The sequence below is a fragment of the Lycorma delicatula genome, chromosome 2 (genome assembly GCF_047948215.1).
Source record: "Lycorma delicatula isolate Av1 chromosome 2, ASM4794821v1, whole genome shotgun sequence".
NCBI lineage: Eukaryota > Metazoa > Arthropoda > Insecta > Hemiptera > Fulgoridae > Lycorma > Lycorma delicatula.
In genome coordinates, this window is record NC_134456.1 from 101,116,298 (window position 1) to 101,136,880 (window position 20,583).

General features: G+C 30.4%; 1 protein-coding gene across 3 annotated transcripts in view; it reads left to right on the top strand.

Annotated features, from left to right (window-relative positions):
• Hr38 (Hormone receptor-like in 38) overlaps positions 1-20,583 on the top strand; it is a 240,835-nt gene that overhangs the window by 40,858 nt on the left and 179,394 nt on the right. The gene's annotated exons all lie outside the window — the stretch shown is intronic.

Sequence of the window (20,583 nt, forward strand, 5' to 3'; positions counted from 1 at the left end):
TAATTTTCAAAAAGGGACTTGATTTAAAACTCCAACTTAACTCTAACCTCAAAAGAGATTGAAATCTAATTATATTACTTCATTGACTGTGAAATCAATTATTTTGTAATTAGTTGATGCAAGAGGATGTTTGAAAGTTTATTTTTCTTCTTTTTTTTCGTTTCACCGACTTGATGTTACTTTGGATCAATCACAATTTTGTATTCTGTGCCTTTCTTTTCGCTCAGTATTATTTCATTCTTTCTAATCTTCTATAACTTTTATCTTCTTATAACTTTTCTTCGGAGAACTGGATCTTACGTTTGGTTTTGATTTCGGTTTGGAACCTCGTTTTCTAGCCCATGGTAAATATTTTGGCGGTTTTGTCCACAAGCATGCTTTCTGTGATTTGGAATGCCATTAGAACTTTTTCTACTCGGTTGAACCAATTCGGATTTTGTTTATTTTTTCGGAAATAATAAAATATTTGTTGGTTAATCTGTTTGTGCTCATTCTGAGGACGTGTTAGTAGTCGATTCTTCTTTTTCTCATTGTGTATGACAATTTTTCTGTTTTTGGTGTAGGATTTCGTTTTCTGATTCGGATTAGTTTGTCGTTTTGGAATTTGGGGCTTAAGAATTTATTTTTTCTGATCGCTAGTCTTTCGATCGGGCTGTGGTCGGTGATGGATATGTTCGTCTGCATACAGGACTTTCGGTTTGATTATCGCGTTATAGTGTTCTATTTTTCCATTCCAGGTTATAGATTTTTATGTTTTTGGTGAGTTTAAAGCCTAATTCGAGTTCGTTTTTACTGGTTTCCATTGTCCTTTTCTCGAGGACATTGCAGCTGATCCATTCTCCGAGGTATTTAAATTCTTTGACAATTCCTATCTTTTGTTTATTATTATTAATACGTCTATTATTTTTATTATTAGAATTTTTTTTTGAAGCTTCAGGCGCATCGACTGCTATGGTCGTTAGCCCCTTCCACAACAAAAAAGAAAAACATCCTATTCCCTCCCAGTAATAAAACGACATAGTCAATAGACTTGTCTTCTCAATAAGAATCATCTAAAACACTGTCTCGGGACACGGGACTAAAACCCAAAAGAAACACAAAATGACAAGGGTGTAAATTGTCCTTGCCACTTAAAAACAAGAAACCATTTCTTTCGAAACGTTGTCAATCAATCAAATTTTACGTCTTGTAAAAACACCATTATAATCATCGTTACAATATATCATAATCATCATTACAAGATACGATAAAACACCGATATATGATTATATTAAATTATGACAAGACTATAAAGGGCTCTTGCCTCTTAATATCTCACATCACTTACGTTAGACGATGTTCAGTGAGCATCAAAATAGACGTATCTTAAAAACTTTCAGTTATTACGATATAAAAAATAAAAATACAGATTATATTAAAATAATTTCCATATAGAAATATAAAACCGATCTCTTGTTACATGTTATCATCTCGGTTTTCCTTTCGGCTAACCTTTTTTAGTCCTTTTTTCCATCCTCCGAAGGGCCTCGATATTGACATCCATTGTGTCAGCCCTCCGAAATGGAGTCTTCAGTTCCCCCGCCGTAGGTCTCGGAGGATCTCTTGCTCCTGGTGTCGGATGACACCGGCTCCGCTGGCGCAGACAAAAGTGCGTAGCAGTCCGTACTGGATGTACTTACGACTAGGCCATTTAAACTGTTTGATCCGCTTACAAAAATCCGCACGGTTAATACCGTTTTTACTGTACTGTTTTAACCATCATGATTGAATTCCAACCGATTTAATTCATTTCGGAAAAAAAAATCTTATTAAAGATAAGACTGTTCTTCAACTATATATTTTACAAGTGGAGCCCAGATTTTGAAATAAATAAAAGCGGTTATAATAATGGAGATTCTTTTCGACGGGCCGATATGTTTTTCTACGTCACGGATGCCAACTTGAATGTCAGAGAGTTCCAGTTTATTTTATTAAGAAGTTTTTCCGCTGTCGCCATTCGTCTCTTTAGTTATTTAAAGAACATCATATATATATATATTGGTTAAGACACGCTTACTTGTCTAAATCTTATTGATTTGCTCAATAAAATGATAAATGTAGAAATAAAAAAAGAAGTTAGAAATTCTTATTGATTTCACAATAAGTATTCATTTAACGTAATAAGATTAGTTGCGAATAAAATATCTTTTTACTACTATAAGAAGAATAAAAGATTTCCTATTTTGGTATGTAACGTTAACTCAATAATTTATAATTCTTAATTCAAGAATCAAGAATCGTGCAGATATAACAATAAGAATTGACAAGTAAAAGTAAATAGGAAAATATAATGGTATGCAGTAAACACGATGTAAATATAATGTAGCAGGGCCTATAGTATAAAACAAACCTATAAAATAATAACGAGAAATAATATATTTATCCGTATGTTATAATAACCTTGTAGCCTCTTTATGTAGCTCGTTAAAACATATTCAAACGATAAACATGCCGTACTAAGAATACACTATTTAAAAAAAATTAATCTTCATCTTAAAATTTATCAATGTATGTTTTATACTTCGATGATTTATCATACGGTCATGAAACAGTTTCCCTACAGAGACTACTGACGTGTATGCACGCGCGTGCACATGATATTAATTGCACTAATGTTCGTAAAACACAAGTAATGTAGTTTCTTTTTTTCACCAACATATAATGTAAAAGAACATAAAAAGGAACAAATTACTTCTTTCATGTTGTAAACTTTTTGTGGAATTATAGTTGGAATTTTTTAAATTTATTTACTATAATCAAGTTACTTTTTTTTTGTTTTCTGCAATAAATTAGAATAAAAACGTTTATATTAATAATAAGGATGAAGGGACACTTTCATTTTTATATAATTTATACGCTAAAATTTAAAAAAATACAGTATAATTCAATTTTTTTTTTTTTTTTGTCTTCAGTCATTTGACTGGTTTGATGCAGCTCTCCAAGATTCCCTATCTAGTGCTAGTCGTTTCATTTCAGTATACCCTCTACATCCTACATCCCCAACAATTTGTTTTACATACTCCAAACGTGGCCTGCCTACACAATTTTTTCCTTCTACCTGTCCTTCTAATATTAAAGCGACTATTCCAGGATGCCTTAGTATGTGGCCTATAAGTCTGTCTCTTCTTTTAACTATATTTTTCCAAATGCTTCTTTCTTCATCTATTTGCCGCAATACCTCTTCATTTATCACTTTATCCACCCATCTGATTTTTAACATTCTCCTATAGCACCACATTTCAAAAGCTTCTAATCTTTTCTTCTCAGATACTCCGATTGTCCAAGTTTCACTTCCATATAAAGCGACACTCCAAACATACACTTTCAAAAATCTTTTCCTGACATTTAAATTAATTTTTGATGTAAACAAATTATATTTCTTACTGAAGGCTAGTTTAGCTTGTGCTATTCGGCATTTTATATCGCTCCTGCTTCGTCCATCTTTAGTAATTTTACTTCCCAAATAACAAAATTCTTCTACCTCCATAATCTTTTCTCCTCCTATTTTCACATTCAGCGGTCCATCTTATAATTCAATATATTTATTATTTTCTTATATAATCAATTGAAATGAATTTGATATAATGGATGTTTCAAGTAACTCTTAAAATTATTTTGAGTGGAATTTTTTTTTTTTTTAATCGTGTTCAATAAACAAAAATAATCTCAAATTTGAAACTACCCCTACGTTTATCTTATTACTTTTTTAGTTTTCGCCCCGGTGTTTAATTTACAATAGGTTGCAATTTTCCGGAACCGTAAGTAAATTTGAATATTAAAAAAATTACATGCAGAAAGTGGCTTTCATTGAAATCCCTCAAAGAAGGTATGTATATACGTATTTTATAAATTACATATACAACGATGAGTTCAAAGAACATTAAGTTCAGAATATAAAAAGCAAAGAAAACACCAAAAAATAGTCTCCAAAGAAACAGTAAAATAAATCAAAGAACAAAGAAAAGTAATTGCAGAAACGAAATGAAGAAGTTTAACGATGCACAACATCCTCGAATAGCTTATTCACCTAAAATTTTGCAGAACTTACAGATCTAAAATATGCAGTCGCTTTAGACGCCTAACGCCCTCGCTATTAACCAGAACGTTAACCGCGAGCCAGTTCACATGTTTGTTTAATGTCATTTTGTATCTTGCACCGAACCGTCCAAATCTCCTATCGAACGGTTGGCAATCCCGGATAATCGTGTAATTCAGTGTTTTTCGCAAACCACGAGGCTTCTCTTATAATTTTCAATAGTTTATTTTGGAAGTCATCTTATTAATTTATATTTTATGAAGTTTTAAAACGTCCAATTTTTCCTTCTCCTTTGTATTTCCATAATCTATTTAAGTAAATTGCAATAGGAAAATATGTATTCCTGATTAAATTGTGTTTTTTAAATTTAAAAGAAATATTTACGTGTTGATTGCTCGTGTTTCATGATTTCCATGCAACCTGTCAGAGAGCTGAGAAAATTCATTAAAACAGACTGTACGCGTATTTATTAAAATAACGGGGTAAAACTCGTTTTTCCCTTCGTCAAAGAAATTCAGTTTTATAACTCTGGTTTATTTATTTTCATACAACGTGTAATTTTTATCATTATACAGTTTTTCCGATACCCTCAAAATTCGATATACGTACTACATTCTAACGTTTATTGTAATATACACGGTAACCCGAAACTGTTCTATTCGCATTTCTGAGTTTTCTATATTTTATTTCTTTGTTTTGAACGTTACCAACTCCATATAAGAAACAACATAATCTTAATAAACATATTTGGAGAATGAAGCGCAGTTTCAAAATTTCCATAAGATGGAAAATATGGAATATTGACACAAAAAGGGGAGAAAATAATTTTTTTCCTTTGCTTTCTTTTACTTATTAGTAATAAATAGTGTGCACATTGTATTACTGTTTTCTTAAAAAGTGTTCGTATTTATACGTACACAAATTTATATACTCTAATTATAAAGTGCCAAAAAAAATTTACACAAACGAAATCTTTTTAAATTCAATTTAATAATATAATTCTATTATTTTTTACGATTGAATTGGTAAATGTTGAAGCACAATAATCATATATAAAAAAAATATTATATATATTTCTGTATATTCATATAAATGAATAAATTAACATACATTTTATATATTTATATGTATTCATTGTGCACGTAAAATACAGTATTATAGATAATACTGCATAAATATGTACTTTGTTAAATGGAGCGAAGCGAAAATATCACTGTAGCCACTTGGCCTTATCGGTAATTTACGTTTGTGATTTAGTAGCGTAGTATGAAAATAACTTTTGAATCATGAAGTGGATTTCAACACGGTTTTTTTTTTAGTTTCGGAAGAAAAAGTATAATTAAAAAAAAATAACTATCTTATGCCTACATCGTTTAATCATTCAATTTTTTTCTGTGAGATTAGTATTATATTTTGTACAAAGATAACTCTAATAAATTCTTTTAATTTCAATGGTATAAGTTAGTCGATAACCGACTGTTTAGGAGAAGTTACATTGACATCAACGGAAAGCTATTATTATTTCAATTATTAACCAATAATTTATAATTTACTGTATTTATTTTGAGGAACATGCGCGAAAGTTTACTTCCACCAACCAAAAATTAAAAGTAATTAAAAGTATTAAATTAAAAGTAAAGGTTGTGTTTTTATTCCCGACAAAAACTTTATTTGTGTGCGAAAAAATACGAAGCGAAACTGACCATCGATTGAAAAAGAGATCAGTAGCACCACTGATCGGCTGTTCTGCTAACTTAATTTTTTTTTCCATAACCAGTATATTTACAATCGGCTCCTTGAGTTGAACCGTAAGTAAATAGATTCATAATAAGCAAATGACAGGGGGGTTCGTAAGGAACTCCCATAAGTCAATCCGTAATAATACTTATCAGTAAGAAGTTATCTTAAGGTTCATATTAAAAAGAAAAATATTTCTGCCGACAATTCATAGTCCATAAAAGTAAAAATTAACAAATAAAAACAGATAAACAAATAAATAGTCGATAAAGTAAACAAACAAATAATCAAGCGATAGCTAGTCGAACAAAGAACAAGACAACTTGTATATATAATCAAAAATCAAAAAATAAATAACTAAAGGAAAAAAAAATAATACCACTAGATTTCACGATAGTAACTGCAAACTGCAGTTCCTAAGTGAAGCAAATGGAGACGTTTCAATCTTCAGACGACCCCATTTTTAACAAACAGATTGATTGGTAACTATCAGCCCACAAACTTCAAAAGACGCCACACTTTATACGTACTTCTCAAAAAATAAAATACAAGGAAAAAATAGATAATAATATATACTAGATAATAATATATATATATTTAATAATATATACTCTTGACCTTTTTTTTCCTGTTTAGCCTCAGGAAATCATCGTCAGGTATTCCTTCATATTGAGCATAATATGTATGAGTGTAAATAAAATGTAGTCTTGTACATTCTCAGGTCGATCATTTCTGAGATGTGTGGTTAATTGAAACCCAATCACCAAACAACACCGGTATCCACGATCTAGTATTCAAATCCGTATAAAAGTAACTGCCTTTACTAGGATTTGAACGTTGGAACTCTCGATTTCGAAATCAGCTGATATCTGCGAAGACACGTTCACTACTAGACCAACCCGGCGGGTTTATAATTTTTTTTATCTTACTTCATCCCTACTCCCCTGGGCCGGACATACAATTGTCCAGCCCAGGAAAGTGTTCATTAACTTAGACGAGTCTTCCCGCCTACCGGCTGTAAATCCGGCATGGTAGGTCGGCTCGCCGGTTGTCTCTTCTCTTTTTTTGCTTGTGTCCACTCTAATGGGGCGCACCCAAAGATGTCCCCACCGATTTTGGTCTTTTATGTTTTTGTTCTTTCACCGCATGGAGTCCCCAGCCGTTCATCGGTACCAGCACACCTCGGCATACCGGACCTAGCAACTGGGGCTATCCATCCCTACTGGTCTTAAAACCCGCTCTTCATCCTTCTTTCTTAAAACTTCGGTCACGTATTTGTCTACCGCCCGCCAATTCTAGACTGTCTCCAGCATTTATTTGACAAGGTCTTCTGGACTTAACCAGTTAAACCCGCCCGGTCCCGGAGATCGTTTCACTTGTCGTGAAAAAGTGCGTGTTCGGCAGAATCCTCACCACAGCAGTACATGCAACGAGGAGAGCTGCGCCTACCAAACTTATAAAGGTAATAATCAAACGCGCCGTGCCCTGAGAAGAACTGCGCAAGGTGGTAATTCACTTCGCCGTGGAGTCTGTTAATCCACGGAATAAGGTCCGGCAATAACCTTTTTGTCCAGACAGACCCCACTTCCGATGTTTCGTTCGATCATCTAAGGTTTTCACTCTATCGTCTTTTCTGCTCGTGCCTTCGTAAACCAGGGTGCGCTCTTCGGTTAGTAGATCAGAAGAGGGCACATCTGCCAGCACGCAAGCCACCTCATACGCAATCGTCCTGCACCCGGAAAATATTCCCAACATCGTCCTTCTATGCACTTTCTGTATATTGCTCAAATTTTGCTTAACACGTGCCGCCTTACCCCAGACCTGCGCGGCGTACAACAAAGCCGAGATAACCGCAGACTATACTTTGATCTACTTAAATAAAAGCTCACTTTTAAAAGTATACATTTTGTAAATAAATGCATATTTTTAACGTACGTTTAAATCAGAACGACCAATCAAATCGTAGATCTGCTTTCCAGATACGAGTGTAACCAACACGGTACGTCTTTTGTTATTATTTCTCCCTAAATAACCCCGTCCAGAAAGAGCAATTTTATTTATTACACAAGAAAATCTCTTTATTCCGTATATAATTTTATTCAAAGAACGTTATAATAATGCTTAAACTGCATTTCTTGTCCTATTTATTTATTATAATCTGTTAAATGATATAAACTAGACGGCAATTAATTATTAACGAAGTATAAAATCACTTCTCATTACATTTTCTATTTACCTTTAAAGTAATTATTAATTTATAGAACGTTTCACAGATAATAAGGTAGGGGATAAAATCGCATCTGTGTAAACGGTTCTCGCTTTAAGTTGTACCAACAGGCAACAGGCTATGAATATTATATAACCCTACATTATTACTAATATAAAAACAGAATATATACACAATTTTAATGTAGGTGGTTGTAAAATAGTAGATGTTGATAGTTAAAAATCACTACCCCAATAGTTAAGTTAACTGAACACTACAAGAAGATAAAATAGATTTATTCTCTGAAATATATTAGATTCTTATAACACTGTTACCTGTTTCGCTATGAACAGAGCAGTGGGAGGTCAAACAACTCTGTTTTTACTAATAGGCTAGCTTGGATTATATCACGGATTGACTACAAGAGATACTAGGTGTAGATCGCTGCTACCATTAACTAAATCCAGATGAATAAAACACAATAAGAAAGTAGAGGGAATAAAAGTGTAGACTCGTTTGTATATATTAATTATACGAGTATGTTAATAGGTTAAAAGTTGAATAATAACTGTATATTCAATAGTTTTTTATTAGTGAGCCTTCAATAGCGAGCTTTCAATGTTTTAAATAAGTGACATAATTTTTCTTAAATATTACAAATAAATGCGACGTAAGATTTCACCATGGTCCCAGAGAATCGAAGATTCTATCTAATAAACAACGATTGAAACGGATATTTTTCTATATATACATTTGGATTGGATTTTAGAAGTTGTATTGTGTATAAAATACTAACAGTAAAACTTTCAACTATCGGAAAAAATATAGTAATTAATATTCTTATTTCGGCTTTCCACCCTTAAATTTATTTTCCAGACTGCAAATCTCTTTAATTTTTTTCGTCTCAAAATAAAATTTAACGATCGGTTACAGCATTAAATAAAGAATAAGTAATTATGTTCACATACAATCACATGCAGAAAGGCTTTCATCGAAGCCTTGAAAATTACATTCTAATATTCCTATACAAAATATTTAATATAAATACACATATAAAGTTAGGTCAGAGAATAGTGATACTGGTAAATTAACGCAAAAAAAAAACAATCACAAGAATTCATAAATAAGAGGAAAAATCAAAATAAAATTATAATGAATAATGAAAGCATAATAATTAAAATTGAATGAATTGTGGGTAACAATCAGTTGATGCAGCTTCACCTCAAATTACATAGTCATTAAAGTCCAACACGCAATTTTAGAATTCTAACGTTTTCACTACTGTCTAGAAGGTTCACGTGGCTAAATAGTTCACGTGGTTGTTCAGCCGAAATTTATATTTTGAATCAAATCGCTGTGTTTCTTAATGTAGAATATTTTGTTAAAACTAATATTTAAAACACACACACGCGCACGCGCGCGCACACATTTGAAATATAAAATACACTCTTAGAATACTTCTTTTATTTCTTGAAAATCAAATGGAAAATTATACCAAAATTTAACAATTTTAAGCACTATTAATCCGTAAAAAGAGAATTTAATGAATACAGAATTTTTTTTAAATTGTAGTATTCTGATCATCGATAAGCTCTTTTCTAACATCTTTCTGAAACTAGTAAATCTACCTGCGACATCGACATCTAAAGTAAACAGGGGAAATGAAAAGGAATAGAAAAAATCCCCCCTGTTTTCTCATATACATAGTATACGGATATATACTAATGTGTAGCTTGCATAAATTTCATTTTAATGCGTTTATATTACTGTTTATTTATCACGAGTTGTTATGAGTAAGCTGTGATAAGAATAGTTGTAGTGTTTACAGTAAAAGAACAGCTGTTATTCACGCTACTGTGTCGCATAATTATGCTAAGATTTCATTGATATTATCTAAAACGGCATTCGATGTTTTTTAGTAAGGCGAATAGAATCAGCCAGCTGTTGATGCATTTCCTCTTCCACTAACATACCAAACGAGGTGGTCTTACAATAGTTATCTAAATAATAAAACGTGTAAAATTATTACATAAATTTACGAGAAAGTTTTTTCTAAGATTATATACCGAAAAAAAGTACGAAACTATGATTATTTTACGCGAGGAAAGGTAATACATATCATCAGATCAAAAATTAAATTAAGGTAAAAGACCGATCCCAATGTTATTTTTTTCCTTCTTAACTGTAGACGATTAAAAAAACTAAATAACTAATCTATGAAAAAAATATTTTACAACGTAAAAATTTGTACATAAAGAGCAATTTAATTATTAGTACTGTAAACAACTTTTGTGTTTTTTTTTTCTATTAGAATAAAGAATTAAACGGTTCTTTTGAGGACTAGATTTATTACCTCACGGAAAATTTAATATCATAGGTAAAAAAAGAAAATAGTAACAACAACCTAGTCGCCCACGTCTTCCGTGTCTGGTTCTCCGTCTGCATTCATACCTTTCTCTGCGCTATAGATCTTCAACGTAGATCAATTCAATCAATATTCATGATGCCCTCATGGTGGTGCGGTTAAAGTAGTATTTGCATCACCCAGTCGACCCGTACCTGCACAGCCTACGTACACGAGCTACATCACAAAACACGAGTTCACTCGCTTCTGGTTTACTTACTTCAGTTCGGTTCTTTTAACGTATTAACGGACACGCTAGTAATTAGCATGATGTTGTACTTAAACTGGAATATTACTATATTTTATTTATACTTTGACGCAGTATTAATTAGTTCATTACAAATAATATATGTAATTAAAACAGCTTACGTGTAGAACTGGTCTCTCACTTTATAAATAAAATTAATTTTGTTCCGTTTGTTTTTAAACCTTAATTACTTTTTATTTAATAATAGAAGCTAACTTAAAAAGTGTAATTTATCTATATAAATAATATAGGTAGAAACTATTTAAAATTTTACATAATTACCTCCGCGTTAATTTTTATTATTTACTATTTTATTTTAATTAAATATTTTTCTTCGTCTTTGTTTTTTGATAAATATCCTCGCTAATAGTCATAGGTTGATTCAGAAATTAAAACCTGATGTGTCGAATGATAAAAAAATTTAACGATTATTACCATATATAATGGTCTTGGTCTACCATAATGAGTCTTTTGCTAAAGTCTTTTTTTTATAATGAGTCTTTTTCAAAATACTTTATCTATAGGCGACGCTTTCTTCAGCGGTCTGATGCATAATCTAAATTCCCCCATTTTTAATAGATTACATACTTTTATTATAGTATTTTTATTCAGTAACGTTGCAGAAAAATTTTATTAAAGTATGTACATTTTATTTATTTTGTTCAATAATGAAACTCAAAAATATAATGAATAATCTAAATTCCCCCTTTTTTAATAGATTACATACTTTTATTATAGTATTTTTATTCAGTAACGTTGCAGAAAAGTTTTATTAAAGTATGTACATTTTATTTATTTTGTTCAATAATGAAACTCGAAAATATAACTTATTTTAAAACTGGTGATCATTTAAAAATAAAACATTCTGCTTCACTATAACAAGTAAATTAGGCCCGTAATGTAAGATATTACTAGCAGATAAACTATTTAGTATAAAAATTATAATAAAATACTATAATTTCTATAGAAAAATAGGTGATAATTTTTCCTAATCTTTTATAATAACATGTTTTGTTGAAACCGATAATTAATAGTAGTTGTTAAAATAACAGTAATAATACGTTAAAAAAAATTATATTATCTGGGTTTAAACGGCAGGTAGAATATTACTAGTACATTACAGTAACAAAATAATTAAGTAATGTTTACAATTTACGATGACCTTTTACCGTTAAATTACACCTTCTTCTTGGATTGAGTGATCATTTGGCTAATCGTAATGGAGAAAATAATAAGCAACTCTTATTTTATTCTACGTGCGTGTAAACTCATAAATTATCGTCTATTTATTTTATGAATACAACAAACATTTATTACAGATAAATAATTTTAAAAATAAATATTTTATTTTAACCTTAAATTGTCGCATTAATTTGACAAGTTATATTTTATCTCATTTTACTATTAAAAGTTATTATAAAGGAATCGCTAAATAAGTTTCTATATTTGTACGTTTTATAAAATTGGATATCAGGTAAAAAACCAAATTATTAAAAATTATCTAAACATATGCTATAATCCTAGTTAATTCGAATTAGCCATTTAATTGACTTTTTAACGTACAACCGATTCCCTTTTTAAAGTGTAGACCCTATGGTTCAATAATTTCGTAAAATTTGATTGCAGCTTTAAGTTAAAAAGTTTCTTTTAAAATTACATCCTTTCTTATTTTCATAATTATTTATATATTTATTTACTATATTCTAGTAAAAATAATGATATTTAACAAATTTATATAAATTTATTTATCAAATAAAAAATAAACAATAATTTCCACCACTTCAACCTCGAACTAAAATAATTAGACATAGGTACGTAAAATGCAGTTGAAATAATTTAAACATAAAAGTATTTTGATTGTTTTTGCAATTTTCTTTTGTTTAATTAAAAAATTTACTTTCTAACCGCGTGATAAAGGCCATGAAAACCTTTTCAAATTTGTTAATAAATGGTTCGTTTAAAAATACATAAGATAAGTTAAAAACGTTAAAAGTAAGAAAGATTAATAGAGCTTTTACGTTCAAAGAGCTCTATAAATGACAGAAAATGTTCATGTCATTTTGTTATGTAAAAGATCAGCAAAGAAAAAACCGTATGGGAAATAGCATCAAAACAGTCAGATGACAGATAACTCAAAAATAGATACAGTGGAAGCGATTCCTCCTAACATTGCGATTAAGTTTTAAAAACGTGTTTCATTCTGATAACTTCTTATTTAAAGAAAAATAATATTAAAAAAGTTGAGAAAAAGAATAAAATTTAGATTTTTTGGTTTAGAGGAAGATTTAATTTTTTTCTTTTTTTAAATTTTCACTGGTTTTTTCCAGTTTTCAAATAGATTATCGAGTTTTCAACTCAAAGTATATCCTAATCAAACGACAACTATTTACAAAACAAGTCGATAAAATAATAAAATTATTGGAGCCAATTTTCTTTTCTTTCCACTACGTAATTAAAACAAAACACTGACAATAAAGTCGTAATACTTTCGTGGCATCGGTTATTTATTTTTATGTAGTGGAAAAATAATTATACATGAAAAAAGTTACCTAAGATTCCTTTTTTGGGTCGAGGGTAATAAATGATGAGATTTTAGTATAAAATTATCATATGTTTAAATACAGTAATAAAAAGTTAAAAAATTCAAAAACGTTTTTGAAAATCACCTTCCAAGAAATGTTTTTGATTTTTCTACGTTTACTATGTTAAACCGAAGATACTAGAAAAAAATTGTAGTGAAAAATGTACATCAATAAAAACCTAAGATTTCTTTTTTGATGGAGGGGGTGAATATTATGAAATTTGATTGCAATATGATTATTAAAACGCATTATTTAAATTTCTAATATTTTTAAAGGTTTAAATAATAAACCAAGAAAGTTAAACTTTGATCAGCTTTTCCCCAATATTATCCCCAAAGTATTCTTCGGTCACTTAATCTACTACTATGCCTAGAAAGACATAAAAATATCGCTTAAAAAGTATGCAATAAATAAAAAGATAGTTTTTATTTGATTTTTTGGAAGGGGAAAATTTTTTTTAAAGATTATAAAATAAGAACGGAAGCATATATATACTGAGCTTAATATAAGTAAGATTATGTTTGTAAAATCTTGAGAAAATTGATCCCGAAAACTGTTATATCTACCCCACCTCCTGGAGATATTGACCCAAAAATGTTTACCACAAGTTGCCTCGTACATATGAGTTTCTGTCCAAAATGTCATCAAAATCGGTTTACCCAGTCAAAAATTATTAAGCTTCAAACACAGGTACATTATACGATATTACATTATTATACGTACAACACACAAACATATTGCTCATTTTTTTTTGATGTCCCGTGTCATGAAACTACGGGAAATAAAAAAAAAACAACCCATACCCCATTTTTTTAATTGATTACTATACTTTCCTTCTTGAAGCGTAATTCTAGAGCTATGATCCTAGGAAAGTAAAAAATAAAAAAAAAACAAAATAAAATGTATAAAAATAATTTGAAAAAGGTTATAGGTTTACGGAAATAATATGTTCATTTTATGTTATTTTGACGTAAATATAATATTTAAAAATACGTTAAAATTTTAATACCCAAACCAAAAATTCCATTATTTATAAACAGATTGCGACGACAACAGAATAGCTAATTTTTAATAACTAAGATGCTAACACATATATCTCTGTTGTTTTAATATTTTAAATTACCTTTTCAAATATATTATATAAAAAAAGTCTGAGCTAGTAGAACCATCTGCAAAAGTTTTATAAGAGAAATAATAAACAATAGCGGTAAGAGTTAAAAATTATTTTTAATAAAATATATAAATACATGGATTTTATTTAAAGTTCATTTCTTAGAAATGTTCATGATAAATTAATTCGTAGGTTCTTAAGACGTCGTATACAAAATTCACAAAAGCCGGCATGCGCAAACAAACATATTTACATCTATATTTCTGTTTTTACTCGTACTCATGTTTCTATATTTATTTCTACGTTAATTTCTTCGTATATATAATTTACGTTTTTTTGGTTCGTTAATGTAAAGAGTGTCCCAAAATGAGCCGACTTGTTTTTTTTAATAATACACATTTTTTATTTGATAACCTATAACGTTTTTGATTTATTAGAAAGTATTAATATGGATGTTACGTACGACACAAAATATCTGACAAATGAGCGCCCCGGGGCTTGGCTACACGTGTTTACTCTTTTGACAAAAGTTACCAAAACACGTTGACATAATTTCTGGGGAATGTAGGCAATGTGTCGAATTTCTGCTTTCAAGGTCCTCAGTTGTTTGTGGTTTATCGATGTTCACTTTAAGCAGGGCCGGCCCTAGGCGGTAGGCGAGGTAAGCAGTTGCCTACGGCGGCAAAACCGCCCGAACTAGAGCGAAAAAAAAAATAAACAACCTACAAAAATATATTTCGATTACTTGAATCTAGAAAATAATATTATATACTATTTATTACAATAATATTATTATTGTACTAAACAATAAATTGTAAAAACAATAAACAAAACTAATAATATTATTATTGCACTAGTTTTGTTTATTGTTTTAAAACTATATTTAAATTATCTCTGAAAGTAATAAGGATTAGTTTTAGATTGTAAGTTCGTTGTGGTAAGCTCGTTAAAAATATGAATTTTGTTTTGCAATAAAAGAATTTTCCGTTAATCTGCATTAGTATTAATGTCTTAATTCAATTATATGTCATTTTTCTGATTAACATGAGTCTTTTATAATTCTGTTTTTTTTTGGCATTTTTGATTTTGCCTACGGCTACAAAAACGCTAGGGCTGGTCCTTTCTTAAGATAATCCCGTAGGAAAACTTCAACGGTATCAAGTCACATGATGTTGGCGACCGATTCACATCACCTCTGTGAGATAACACGACCGTTAAATTTTTCTCGCGATAACTGCGTGTTCCACCGTCTTGTTGAAACCAAATGTCTTCCACATCCCTATAATTAGTTTTAGGCTGTAAAAAGTTTAAATCGTCTCACAATATCGAGTTCCATTGAAAGTAGCGGCATCTCCAGTTTCATTTTTGAAGAATTAAGATCCAATAGATTCTCCAGTCGAACCAGACCGTGACCCGTAGAGGATGCATAGGAAGTTCTTCAATCTTTTTTTAATATTCTGATCCATAAATTTGACTATTTTGTTTATCGACAAAGCCGGTAAGAAGAAAATATGCCTCATCGATAAATATGATTTTTTTTTCGAAAACTCCGTTATCAACTTTTTATATTGTTATTTTTACAATTTCTATTTCGTTGTTCAAGTTGTTCAAGGAAAATTGAAAATATCGCTTCATTTTGGGGTATTTTTATATGTATCCAGGAAAAGAAGGAATCTGTTACAAAACGGTAGCACTGAGAACATTTTACAAATAGAATTCTGGTAGTGTTATATCAAGCAATATTTTAGTTGTAAAAATGTTAATTCCGTTAAAAAATGCGAAACCGACATAAAATATTGTTGAAAGTTAAACATTTACTAAGGTATTCCGAACCAAACACGGTACCTACTCGTACGTTGTTTCTCATTATCAAAAACGTAATAACGTTTATAATATTGTTCTTGTTAATTATTAAACTTATACGTCGAACGTTGTAGTTTATTACGGAGTTGTTTTCTTCTTTTTTTTTAGTACATCATTAGTTTATCATCCTCCCGAAGCCGCATTCGCAATTAAGCATTTACTCGCCTCAAACTACCTCGTCGGGAACTCAAGTTTCCCCCAGGTAGCCGGTATCCGGTCTTGCCCCTAACGAGGGGACCCGAAGGGATCCCCCCGCCGAGGCTCCGGTCTTGACGTCACGACTCAAATGGGGGACTCAAAAGGGATCCCCCACCGGGACTACGGTCTTACTTTGCCACCCCTATGTTGAATGACACAAGGGAGTCCCCGTCCGATCGACGGGAGTAGGAGAGCTAAGCGGGCTCATCCCTCCTGGACGGGGCTGTCTCAACCTTAAGCCCTTCATAAGCAAAGGCGACGGGACTCATATTTTGCTGCTGGCCCTGCACCCTTGACCCCCCTGAACGCCCGCGAGTGTTACATAGCAAACATTTTAGGAGTTGTTAATTAATTTTATACTACTTACATTTTCCTTCTTCTTCTAATATATATATCATATGCTGTGACAAAATATTTTATCTAGTGTAAAATTTAGATACCCGCAAAAATTTGAAACTGATTGAACTTGCGTCACAAAAAAAATTCATGTTTAAAAAAATATTTATTTTTGGCGAATTAGTTTCTGCAGCGGGAAAAACTATAAGATAAAATCGCACGTTAACATTAATAAATATCAATATTTTACGCCGAAAGTTTAAAAAATATATCGGTAATTAAGTTAGACATTTCATTATTAAGTTTACAATTTACTTTACGATAATACAATATATCTTGAATTTAATTAAATGAGAGAAGATACTGAAAACTATTAAAAAAAACTACAACCAGTACACATTTCAAATATTAAACAATCATTATCAGTACATACAAAAGACTTAGCAACATTCGAAAAAAAATTTAATAATAAATAAACGTAACAAGAATATTATTCGTTCTACTAATCCTAGTCTATACATGTAGATTAGTTTAATTATAAAATTTTACAGATATAAAAATTAAGTCTATAATTATAATTTATAATATATCATAAACTTAGTTTACAATTTATCATAAACTTTTAATTGTAGAAAAACTTTTCCGATAATCGTTTCTACAAAAATAGCATAAAAATATTTAGCTAATACGCTAAAAATATTTAACGTAGTTCGTCAACCTTTGTTATCAAATTTAATAATTTCCAGATATTTTAAACTGGTGTATTATTTTTATGGTAACACAAAAAATAAATAAATAATTACTAGAATATTTAAGAATTATTAATTTTATTTGTTCCATGATTTTTTTTGTAAGGGCAATTTATTATATGTTTTTCTTCATGATTTAAGCCAATAAAAAAAATGGAGTCTATTTTACATATATATATATATATATATATAATAAAACTGTTCGAGTAAAGGTTATTTTATGTGTTCATCGGTTTCAAAATGATTTCGTGTGAGTAAATTTATACGGGTTACTGTTCAAGTAATGTAGGGTCTTCTATATTTCTATTCAAATAATATTTATGCCATGACCGTATCTTGAAAGTTCATTATTTGAAGAGGTCCTTTATTTAACGACTTTTTTATGCAAAAAAAAAATGGAAAGATATATGAAAGTTACAGTGAATCTTACGTGTATTTATAATAAAAGAAAGTTTGGAGAACCTGAACGCTATTGATTCATGCTAGCAAACCTGTTCAAAACCGGTCCGATCCAACAAATAAAACATTAAAACAAGTATCGTAAATTAAAACGCCAGAGATGGACTTGAGCTAGAGCGGCAAACTCTACAATGTAACAAACGCAAGGTCGAACCCGGGAGACTGTTAAACCGTTGAGAAATTGAAAAGAATATATCTCTGTTAACAGTACGCTAAGTAAAATGCTGCACGCTGACCGCATAACTGAATCCAATTATACTTTATGCAGCGGAAAAATAAACAAACAAGCAGGCAGTGTATGTGAGAAACAAGTAAATAATAATGTAAAACAAGGTGTAATGGTTAGAAAATAATAACGACTAGTCAGTAACAAGTTTTCATCCTATAATATTTACTTTACCAAACACAGCTCAAATCTAATCTGTTATTACAGTTATTACTATTGTTAACATTATTAGCAATTTATTTTGATAATAAGGCTTTTGATTTTATACTTAGTATTATTTGGGTCTATATAATTATAAATTTTCAATCTTTCATAGAAGAATCTCACAATATTTCTTTCAGAATTAGTTTCTACATAACAGGAATTATACTTTAGATTATCAGAATAAAGACTGCATAATAAAATCCACAAAATACCCTTTCTATAAATCTTAATTTGTTCATTTATAAAAACACAAAAATTTTTACAGACAGAAAATTTTGCGATCTTAATTTTTAAAGTTTTATTATTTAATTATTCAAAACGGAATCGATTTTTTTCTGAAATCGTAGTTCAAATAAGTACTTTTCAACTTACGAACAGAAATCTAATTTCATATCATATTCCCTTTCTTTCTTTTTCCTGTTTAGCCACCGGTAACTACCGTTTAGATAATACTTCAGAGGATGAATGAGGATGATATGTATGAGTGTGAATTAAGTGTAGTCTTGTACATTCTCTGTTCGACCATACCTGAGATGTGTGGTTAATTGAAACCCAACCACCAAAGAACACCGGTATCCACGATCTAGTATTCAAGTCCGTGTAAAAATAGCTGGCTTTACTAGGACTTGAACGCTGGAACTCTCGACTTCCAAATCAGCTGATTTGGGAAGACGCGTTCACCACTAGACCAACCCGGTGGGTCATATCATATTCCCTGAATATTAATATCTTTGCTTCGTATTCCCTAATTTAGTTTATCGTACAATTTCCTCACCTTTTCTTACTTAGTCGAATGAATTCCAATTTTTTTACATTTTTTTTTTCTTTGTGTGTAAACGATAAAATCGTAACAATAATCTATTCAGATAACAAATTTTGTATTATCAAAATCCACAAATAACATAAAAATTACCTTCAAGATTTTTTTAAAACAAACTAAATAATATATATTGTAGTTCGTATGTTGGAGTAATGCACAATGTTTACGTTAATGGCTGCGTTGTATATATATTTATAAGTTAAAATGAAATATAGTCTTCAGATATGATAATGGCAGGTAACGTAATTTGTCGTCATTATGTGATATTATTTATCTTTTTCTAGAGCTTCTAATATCTTATCTTTTGCCGTTATTAATTAATACAGTATACGGTTTGGTACCGGTTTAGTATAAAACTCGGAGGTCCATTTTATGTTCATTAAAAATCTATATAGTAATATTTTATTTTGAATTTAAGACAATCATCATCATTAGAGATAGAGGAAAAGTGTGTATGTAAGAAAACGAGTAAAAAAATCAAATAAATAAAAAAAAGTAAAAATTAACAGTGCTTTTAAAATTTATTCAGAAATCAATTATTTATATAGCATCTTGATATGAAATTATTTATTTCGGAAGAAAAAAATAATAGTCTTAATAGATTTGGAGTAATTGTAGAATTAGAAGTAAAGGTCATCTAATGAATTTCGAAAATATTTTTTACTATAAAAATGTACACAAAGTACGCAAACCCTTAAATAGATTTTCAGCAGATAATGTAAAAAAAATAAATATAACAAATACATCGAAACGATGTGTTTTTCGATACTATGCCACAACATCCCAAGCATCCAGGGGCTTACTTCGAAGGAGGGACCACTCAAGTATATTAAATTGAATTGGAAGGTTGTGACAAATCATTTTAAAGGGCATTAAAATACAAAAATTTTGACATAAAAAAATTTCGGGCTGCAGTACTCTTAACTGAAGCGGTAGTGATTTAATAGTTTTATCAGCTAGTTGGTTCACAGCACACCTTAAGTAGTACTCTCATAACGTTCATTTTTAAGGTAGAAGCTTTGGCTAAATTTGATGCGTTTAGTATTTAACCGTTCAGCAGTTACTTAAAAGGTCGACATATTTAAAAACTACATATATGCTGTTAGAAATTTCATAATTTTCTAGGATTTCTTTTGATTCTATCCTTCTTTCTGTATAGCGATAGCAAAACATTTTAAATATCAGAAAGTAGCTGGCCTCTGCGGCGCGAGCGGTAGTGTCTCGGCCTTTCATCCGGAGGTCCCGGGTTCAAATCCCGGTCAGGCATGGCATTTTCACACGCTACAAAAATTTTCATTCATCTCATCCGCTGAAGTAATACAACTGACGGTGGTCCCGGAGGTTACCTGCTTATCCTGAGAAATGT